Source organism: Mus caroli, chromosome 3 (assembly GCF_900094665.2).
Source record: "Mus caroli chromosome 3, CAROLI_EIJ_v1.1, whole genome shotgun sequence".
NCBI classification, from domain to species: domain Eukaryota; kingdom Metazoa; phylum Chordata; class Mammalia; order Rodentia; family Muridae; genus Mus; species Mus caroli.
In genome coordinates, this window is record NC_034572.1 from 23,125,626 (window position 1) to 23,134,215 (window position 8,590).

General features: G+C 43.6%; 1 protein-coding gene across 4 annotated transcripts in view; it reads left to right on the top strand.

Moving 5' to 3' along the window:
- The window catches only part of Pld1 (phospholipase D1), a 185,060-nt gene that overhangs the window by 38,772 nt on the left and 137,698 nt on the right, over window positions 1-8,590 (top strand). For 2 of the 4 annotated variants that reach the window (XM_021157475.2, XM_029475236.1), the window contains exon 1: window positions 6,131-6,289. The exons of the other annotated variants lie outside the window; for them this stretch is intronic. The gene's annotated coding sequence lies outside the window, so the exon portion shown is untranslated. Of the gene's footprint in view, window positions 1-6,130; window positions 6,290-8,590 lie in introns of those variants that run through there. 4 annotated transcript variants of the gene reach the window in all.

The window sequence follows — 8,590 nt, forward strand, 5'->3', positions numbered from 1 at the left end:
GTTGTGGGTAGCTGGCGAGTGTCAGCTGACCCTGCGCCCTAGCTGCCCCGGTGCTTTTCCAAGATGAGTTTTTGAGACATGGTGATCAAGGCTGGTGCTTTGTGCAAGGTTTGTAAGGATGAGCTACATCCCTAAGCTTCTTCAACTTTTTTTTTTAACTCATAGATTTCTCTATAATTAGAGCTAAATTAGCATGATTGAAAAAAAAGGACACATAATTGAAGGTGAGCAGCCTGTGAACTGAATGACTTGTTAGGCAGTCAAACTTGAGACAGAATTTGCTTGGAATTTATACTGTTTTGTGTAAAACCACAATTATATAGAGATCTTAAACAGGCTGGAGAGAGAACACTTGCTGTTCTCTCAGAGAACCAGAGCTGGGTTCCCAACACCCACATGGCAGCTCACAGCCACTTGTAACTCCAGTTTCAGAGGATCTGACAGGCTCTTCTGGGCCTCCTCTGCCATTGGCACACACAAGCACATTCAAACATGTGCACATACACATAGATTAAAAATACAACATAGTTTTTAAAACACTGAATGTATACTTTAGAGAGTTTTAGACACATGTACTTTCAATTGTGTGGTATAAATTCTCAAAATGAGGTTACATTTTCAGGGGTTAGACTAGATTTCAAAGTAATTTGCAGAAGTTAAGGAAATAAGCCTATAAAAGTAAGAGAAGCAAAATAAAGTCACCACACAGGAGGAACCCTGACAGCTGCTGTAGACCGGGAGTAGACATAGCAACAATGAGTACCATTGTCCTTTCCGGTCATCCTGGCAACCCGAGTCACAGATCAAATAACCAATGCCAGTTGGCAGGCATGGAGGGCAGAGGACAAAGCCCCATGTTAGCTCGTCCCTCTAATTCCAAACTAATTGCTTTAGCAGAGGCTTCTGTTTGGGTTATGAGTGATGGAAAATTAAACAGGTGTATACTGTAAACCTCATAATTCACACGTTGACAACCAGAAGGGCTGTGACTGTGAATGGAGCCTACGGGGAGGGTGGGGTGGTCACTAGGCTCTACCCTCACTGGGCTGTGACTGGAGTGGTGACGAGGGTGGACACTCCTGGACTCATGGCTGAGGATCCACTGTGTGGTTAACAGTTACCTCAAGCCAACAGGGTCTGGCTCAGCGTGGGGGTGAGAGAAGATACTGTCTTCCAGGGCAGCTTCTGCTGAGGTCCAAGCAGGCTGAGTTGCCTGCCTTCAAGTCTGAGTCACTGAGGATCAGGTACACGAGGAAGGACATTGTTTGTATCAGTGGAGGAATGAATCTGGTTTTGAACTCTGCAACCAAATCCAAGTCATAGCATAGTGAAAACCATATTTGCTTTCTAGTTTATTATTGTGGGGAAACCACACCATGACGTACATATGGAGGTCTGAGGACAACTGTGTGGTGTTAGTTCTGTCCATCCATCTTTTCATGGGTCCTGAGGATTGAGCTCAGACCACCAGGCTTCCAGCCAAGCACCTTTACACAATGAATCACTATGTCTCCCTGGCTCTCCTTTTCTGAATGCCCTTCCTAAGAATCATCTTACGACTTCCTCTTTCTTTTTTTAACATTCATTTTTTATTTTTAATGCAGAGTCTCATGTAACTCGGGCTAGCCTCTTTGAACTTAGTATTTAGCTAAGGATGACCTTAAACTTTAATTTGCATATTATTTTATCTTTTTCTATCTGTAGGACTGTATGTGGTATGAGCTGGATGTGCATGCAAATGTGCATGTGTGTGAGCGTAGACATTCACCTGCGTGGACACCAGGGGGAGAATCTTGGTTGTTATCCTCACCTTCCACCTTGTTTGAGATGGCAGTTTCTTGTCTTTCACCTCTGTGTATGCCAGGCTGGCTAGGTGGCCCAGATGTCTAGGGATTTTCCTGACTATACCTGTCTTCCCATGCCCCTCCCCGAAAGCATTGGGATTGCAGATGTGCACTACTGCATCTGGAGTTCTGGGGATGCTAACTTCCATCTTCATGCTTGTGTGGTGAGTGATTACCTTTATTTACGTTTACATTCATTCATCCAATATTGTATGTATGTGTGTGTCTGCTACCGTATGTATAGAGGGTAGAGGACAGGCTGCAGAGCTTGTTTGGTTCTCTTCTTCTACCATGTGAGTCCCAGGGTTCAAATCCAGCATCAGGCTTGGTGGGAAGTATATTTATTTAATGAGCCATCTTGCCTGGAAGCACCCATATTTACTTGTTTTTGTTTTGAGACAGGGTCTCTAGCCCAGGCTGGCCTAAGTAGCTGAAGATGACCGTGAACTTTTGATCCTCCTGTTTCTACATCCGAGGTGCTGGGAGTACAGGTTAGTCCTACTGCACGTGATTTATGCTGAGCTAGGGACTGAACCCAGGGTTATGTGCACTTCTAGGCAAGCGCTTTATCAACTGGATTTTATCTGGGCCCCGAACTTGAACATTTAAAAACACTAACATGCTCCTGTCTGTCCGTGATGTCTTCTCTTCTTTGCCTTGTCCTTCCTCCTCGAGTCTCTGCCATGCTTCCCCGTCACACTCAAGGCTTCAGCGGGTGAAATCAGAGGGCTCCTGCCTTCCCCATGGCATGCACATTCTGCCAGCATCTCAGGCTGAATATGCTTCCTCAAAGGATGCTCACTGCTATGAGCATCATCCTATCATGTCCTCTGCCTGGGCACACCTCCCCTCCCCTGTCATTTCCGGCTCTGTCCTGTATTGCTTCTCTGGAGTCTACTGAGGCCTGCCTCAGGCAGTCCTGGTCTGCTTACCTTCTCCAGAGTCTGGCAGAGCACGTGCCAGTTCAGTACAGTGTCCCTCTGTGGCCAGTGGAAAACATCGCACAACCAACCTTGGATACATATGGATTTAGATTACATGCATCCTTTATATAAAATGACATGATATGTCTGAAACTTACATGTCTTCCATAGGCTTTAACTGGCCTCAGCAAGATTCCTTATGGCACATGGTATAATACATATGCTATTTAGAGAGTTGCTACATTGTAGTTTGACTGTTTTACAGCATGACAGCAATTGTGCTGCAGCTGCATAGGGGACAATGATAAGAAAGGTCCAGACATGTTTGGACATGGTTTTCCCTCAACTTTTACCCCATCTGAGGTTGGGATAGATGTGAAGGGTCAGAGCTCATGGTTAGGAATAGGGACTTACTTTAGTTTAGACCCGGCTCTGTGGCTGTGGACAGTCAATACGCTCCCAATACACTTGGATGGCTCTCCTGTCATGTGTTAGCCAGGTACAGTGAAGGGAACATGAAGCTTGAGTGAATTAATACTGGTAGTGCTCCTTGCATCCAGACCCGACTCATAGCAGAAGCTTCAATAGTTCCTGCACTGTTAAGTTAAACACTTAGGCCTCTTTAAAAGCCGCATCCCAATGTAATTTCATTTTGCTGGGGTTTAAATATTTGCCACCCTTAGTGAAGTTGACTTCAGGCTTTGATTTTAGAAATATTAACTTATACGACACAAAAGGATGTCTTTTGTGTGAGTACAGTCTAGCACACTCCTGGACGCACCTGTGGAGGTCAGAGGATAACCTCGGGTGTGGGGTCTTATCTTCTCGCACCACATAGCTTGAGGAAAAGTCTCTGTCTGTCCCCCTACCCCACACAATTATACACTGCTGTGTGCCGGGCTGTTTGGCTCCTGAACTATCTGGGATTCTTTGTTTTCCACCTCCCACGACTCTATTGGAGGGCTGAGATTATACACACAAGCTGCTATGTCCAGCTGTCTCTGGGATCTTGGGATTTGAACCCATGTTCTGTCCTTACACAGCAAGTGTTTTACTAGGCTGTCTTTGCAGCCTGAATTTGTTTCAGCTTTTAAGACAACATCTCAAGTAGACCAGGCTGACATCATACTTTACAGCTGAGAATGGCCTTGAGTTTATGGTCCCTTCTCCTCCTGCCAGCCCTGTCCAAGTACTGGGATTACAGACGAGCTACCATGCCCACTGGTCCTTTAGATCAACCCCAGAGTTTTGTAGTTACCAGTCAAGCATGCTATATCCCGAAGCTTAAAGGGAAATACATTTTGATGGAAAAGATAAGTCCTAAAGATAGCTTATTTATTTATTTATTTATTTATTTATTTATTGCTGTAGGGTTTTACTGTGAAACCAGGACTGACCTCAAACTCAGGGTCCCCTGCCTCACCCCATGGAATGCTTCTGGAATTAGAGGCATGTGTCCCCACATCCAGGGAGAAGAAGCTTTACAGAATGAAGTTGTGTCACTAGCCCACCTAGCTGAGTTGGGGGTCTATCTGAGACTTCTTCCTTGGGAATCCGAATCACCTGTTTTTATGTTTTATGTTGGCAAACTCCAGCCACATGAGGGAGATGACTTTAGGTTTAATTGCTTTCTGGCATCGATATTTCCCAGAAATCTTCTGCTTTTGTAGGTGAGGACGTTTTCATGAATCCTAACTGCACATCAGTGTTGAAGGGACTGGCTCTTCCTGTTCTTCCACTGTCAAGCCCTCTCCTTCCCCTGAGGTCTCTTAGAACATTCCAGGCGTCTCCTGTTTCTGCCAGCAGGTGGGGTACTGGCACTTTTAAATCCACTGCTTACTTGCTCCAGCCTGGTTTTCTTCTCTCAGTGCTGGGATTCTCCTGTCTTCCCTGATTTTTATCTCCAGGAGAAACTGTTAGACCAGGGCCTGGATTAGGGAGATGAAGAGGTGGATGTTAGATCTGTGCTGTCTCTGGGTTTGCCTGCCTGACACTGTGGCACTAACAAATCCCTTATGTGTCATAGGTGTTGAGTAACTTAGCTTTATCATCTAAGTTCTGCTTGGCAGCAAATGAATCAGGTTTTCCTGGCCTTGTTTGAGTCTGTGTTACACTATAGAGGAAATTTCGCTTATTATGTTAAGGTAGATCCGATTTAAATAAATTAGAACTTTATATAAAAATAGCAAGTCTTTGAAACATTATTCCTGGGGTTGAAAAGTAGGTAACAATTGTATTTATTGTGAGTAGGTTATGTTAAAAGGCTGAGTGAACTGTTTAGGGTTTAGTCACTTGAAAAAAATTATCAAGTACTTTTATGTAGAATAAAAACTAAATTTAGTTTGTTTACTTTGAAACCAAGGTATATGATATTAAAAGACAATAATGATGCATTTGAAAATATCTTTTTAAGGAGATGTGGTGGTATAGGACTTTAATCTCAGCACTCAGGAGGCAGAGGCTGGTAGATCTCTGTAAATTTAAGGCTAGCCTAGTCTACAGAGTGAGTTCCAGGACAGCCAAGGCTGATAACACAGAGAAACTCTGTTTGTTTGTTTGTTTGTTTGTTTGTTTGTTTGCGAGTACACATGTGTCTGAATGTATGTGTTCATGTGGAGGCCAGAGGATGCCACCTGGGAGCTGGTCCTCTCCTTCACCCTGTGGGACCTGGGACTTGAACTCAGGCCATCAGTCTTGGCAGCAAGCACCCTTTCTTGCTTAGCCATCATCCTGGCTCCTTGTGGGAAGGATCTTTTTATCCTACAAATATATCTTAAGTGACAAACTGAGATAAAGAAAGCTGACTTACAGATTTATAGACAAATCAGACCTGACATTAGGAGGCTCTTTGACAGCTATTTCTTGTGACCCATATTAATATTTGAGCATTTGTAATGAAGTTTTCAGCTTGTTCTGTATTATGTAAAAATGGAAAGCTAGCGACAGTATGAGTCTGACTCTCAGAAACAATAATTCTGTATATCTTATTATACCGTCTGAAGTTACAGTGCTGTATGTTTCAGGATCAGCACCCAATTTAGGCAACACTTATAAAAGTCATTTCATGGCCCCAACGGAGGGGAGACTGTACTGCCCTTGTTTAACGTGAATCAGCCTTTTAGTGCAATGTCTAGGGGGCACAAGTGAATGACAGTTCTCTTTGTTTAAGTGTGTGCTCTGGCTTTCTTAGGCAACCAGTGCAAAACTGAAGCCTTAGCTCTATTCTGTGTGGCTTTTCTTTTCTCACGGCAGAGTGTCTACTTAGCATATGGGGCGTGGTTTCAAGTTCATTATTGAAGCTTATAGGCTAAAGTGCTCTGTGGGCTTGACCGGCTTGAATTGCCTTTAGGGAGCCTGCCAAAGCTGAGCTTGGGAACAGGACGGCTTCCCCTGTTTATGTGGATTTGTAGGGTAGCCAACTTCCCCCCCATCTCGACTTTCAACTGCTTTGGACATTAGCTTCATAGGAAGAATTCATTCTTTAGAGTAAAATGGAGCACCGCTTTTTGCCAGGGGCCCCAGGTTAGTAACGCTTTGAACTTTCTGTTTTGTGTCAGATTTTCTTTCTGTGCCATCGGGGAGTTGGAGTGTCAGATAGGAGAAGGCTTGTGCTATTGCTGCGTTAGAAAAGAATACTTTTGATTCTGTTGATCCTGCGGGGCTGGGGAGGGAGGGGGTGGTTACATTTTTCTGACTAAGATATTTTTCTGTCAATCCAAATGGAGCCAAGAGGAAAGAGCGTACTCGTGTTGGAGTCGTGGTTTAAAGGGTTGTAATTGTTTGTAAGCATTTTTTGCTTCCTTTTTTTTTTTTTTTTTCCGGTAATGACTTCCTCTGTGTCCTCCCAGTATGGCTAGGCAGAACTCTGGTTTTATGCATGATGATTTTATTTTAGTTTTTGAGCTAAGAGGCGTGTTGTATTCTAGCAAGCCCCATCTCACACTCCACTTGTTGGATATGGTTTTCCCTGGGGCCTGCTCCTCGGAGTTCCAGCTGATCAGATGTCATGTCATTTTTACTTTATAGACTGTCCTGTGAAATACCTACAGAATGACTGATATGGGTGGAGTGTCCAGGTGGGCTCAGAGGGGACCCGGGTCAACCTGAGCTTGTTGCTGTTTTTATTCAAGTAGCTCCCTAGAATATGAGGTCACCCTAAAATACATATGCCCATAAAATTGGAGTGTGATGTGCAAGACATATGTTAGTTAATAGTAGTGTTAATAATAATAATAAAGAAATGAAGTCAATAAAATTAAGAGAATAGCTCCCTCAGTTTCCCAGAGTTAAAGAGCTCTGTTCATTTGCCCCGGAGGCATCTGGCAGGAGACCACTCTGCAAGACAGGCTCCATTTGACACTGTTTCAAAGTGTGTACTTCTTGGGAACTGGCTTCTCTTTGCCTTGTATAGGTAAGATACATCAGTTCAAATGGATAAACGAATGTTTTAAAATATGCTAATATATGCTATTATGTGTCTACTAATGGCTATTCTCTTCTGGTTTTGACCCAATGGAACAGTCAGTGCATCAGCGTCTGTTTTTATCATCTTTTTCACTTACGTATTTTTAAAGATGGAGGGAAAAGGGAGACAGAAGTATTCGTGTGTTCATGTGTTTGTGTATGTGTGTGTGTGCGTGCATGTGCAAGCATATAATCTTTAAGGTGCTAAATTTTAAGGACCTTGTTATTTCCTGTCTCCGCTGAATCTGAAGCTATAAAGTAAAGGCTGTAAGCCATTACAGATTATAAGCATGGACTTTATACCCCTAAGATTGGTAGTACAGTTACATTACCGCCCCCGCCTCCCCAGATATGTCCTTTAACCTCAAATCTGCCAGGCAACTTTACCTTCTTAAAAAAAGACAGAGATCAATCCAGCTTTGCTGTACTTTAAGTGTATACCATGTGTACACTCCCACTGCAGATGGCTGTGCTGTTGCCTAATTATTAATTATTAAATGCTTTTGGGAGGCTCGAGAGAGGGTCTCTCTGTATAGTCCTGGCTATCCTGGAATTCACTATGTAGACCAAGGTGACTTTAAATTCAGGTCCTCCTGCCTCTGCCTCCTGAGTGCTAGGAGTGGAGGTCTGTGGCACCATGTTCACCCAAATGCTATTAATTTAATTTTTTCCAATTTTTTATTAGATATTTTCTTCATTTACATTTCAAATGCTATCCCGAAAGTCCCTTATACCATCCCCACGCCCTACTCCCCTACCCACCCACTCCCACTTCTTGGGCCTGGTCTTCACCTGTACTGGGGCATATAAAATTTGCAAGACCAAGGGGACTCTCTTCCCAATGATGGCCGACTAGGCCATCTTCTGCTACATATGCAGCTAGAGACATGAGCTCTGGGGTTACTGGTTAGTTCATATTGTTGTTCCACCTATAGGGTTATAGACACCTTCAGCTCCTTGGATACTTTCTCTAGCTCCTGTGTTCCATCCAATAGATGACTGTGAGCATCCACTTCTGTATTTGCCAGGCACAAGCCTGGCCTCACAAGAGAGAGCTATATCAGGGTCCTTTCAGCAAAATCTTGCTGGCATGTGCAATAGTGTCTGGGTTTGGTGGCTGATTATGGGAAGGATCCCCAGGTGGAGTAGTCTCTGGATGGTCCATCCTTTCGTCTTAGCTCCAAACTTTGTCTCTATAATTCCTTCCATAGTTATTTCCCTATTCTAAGGAGGAATGAAGTATCCACACGTTGGTCTTCCTTCTTCTTGATTTTCTTGTGTTTTGCAAATTGTATCTTGGGTATTCTAAGTTTCTTCTAATATCCACTTATTAGTGGGTGCATATCAAGTGACTTCTTT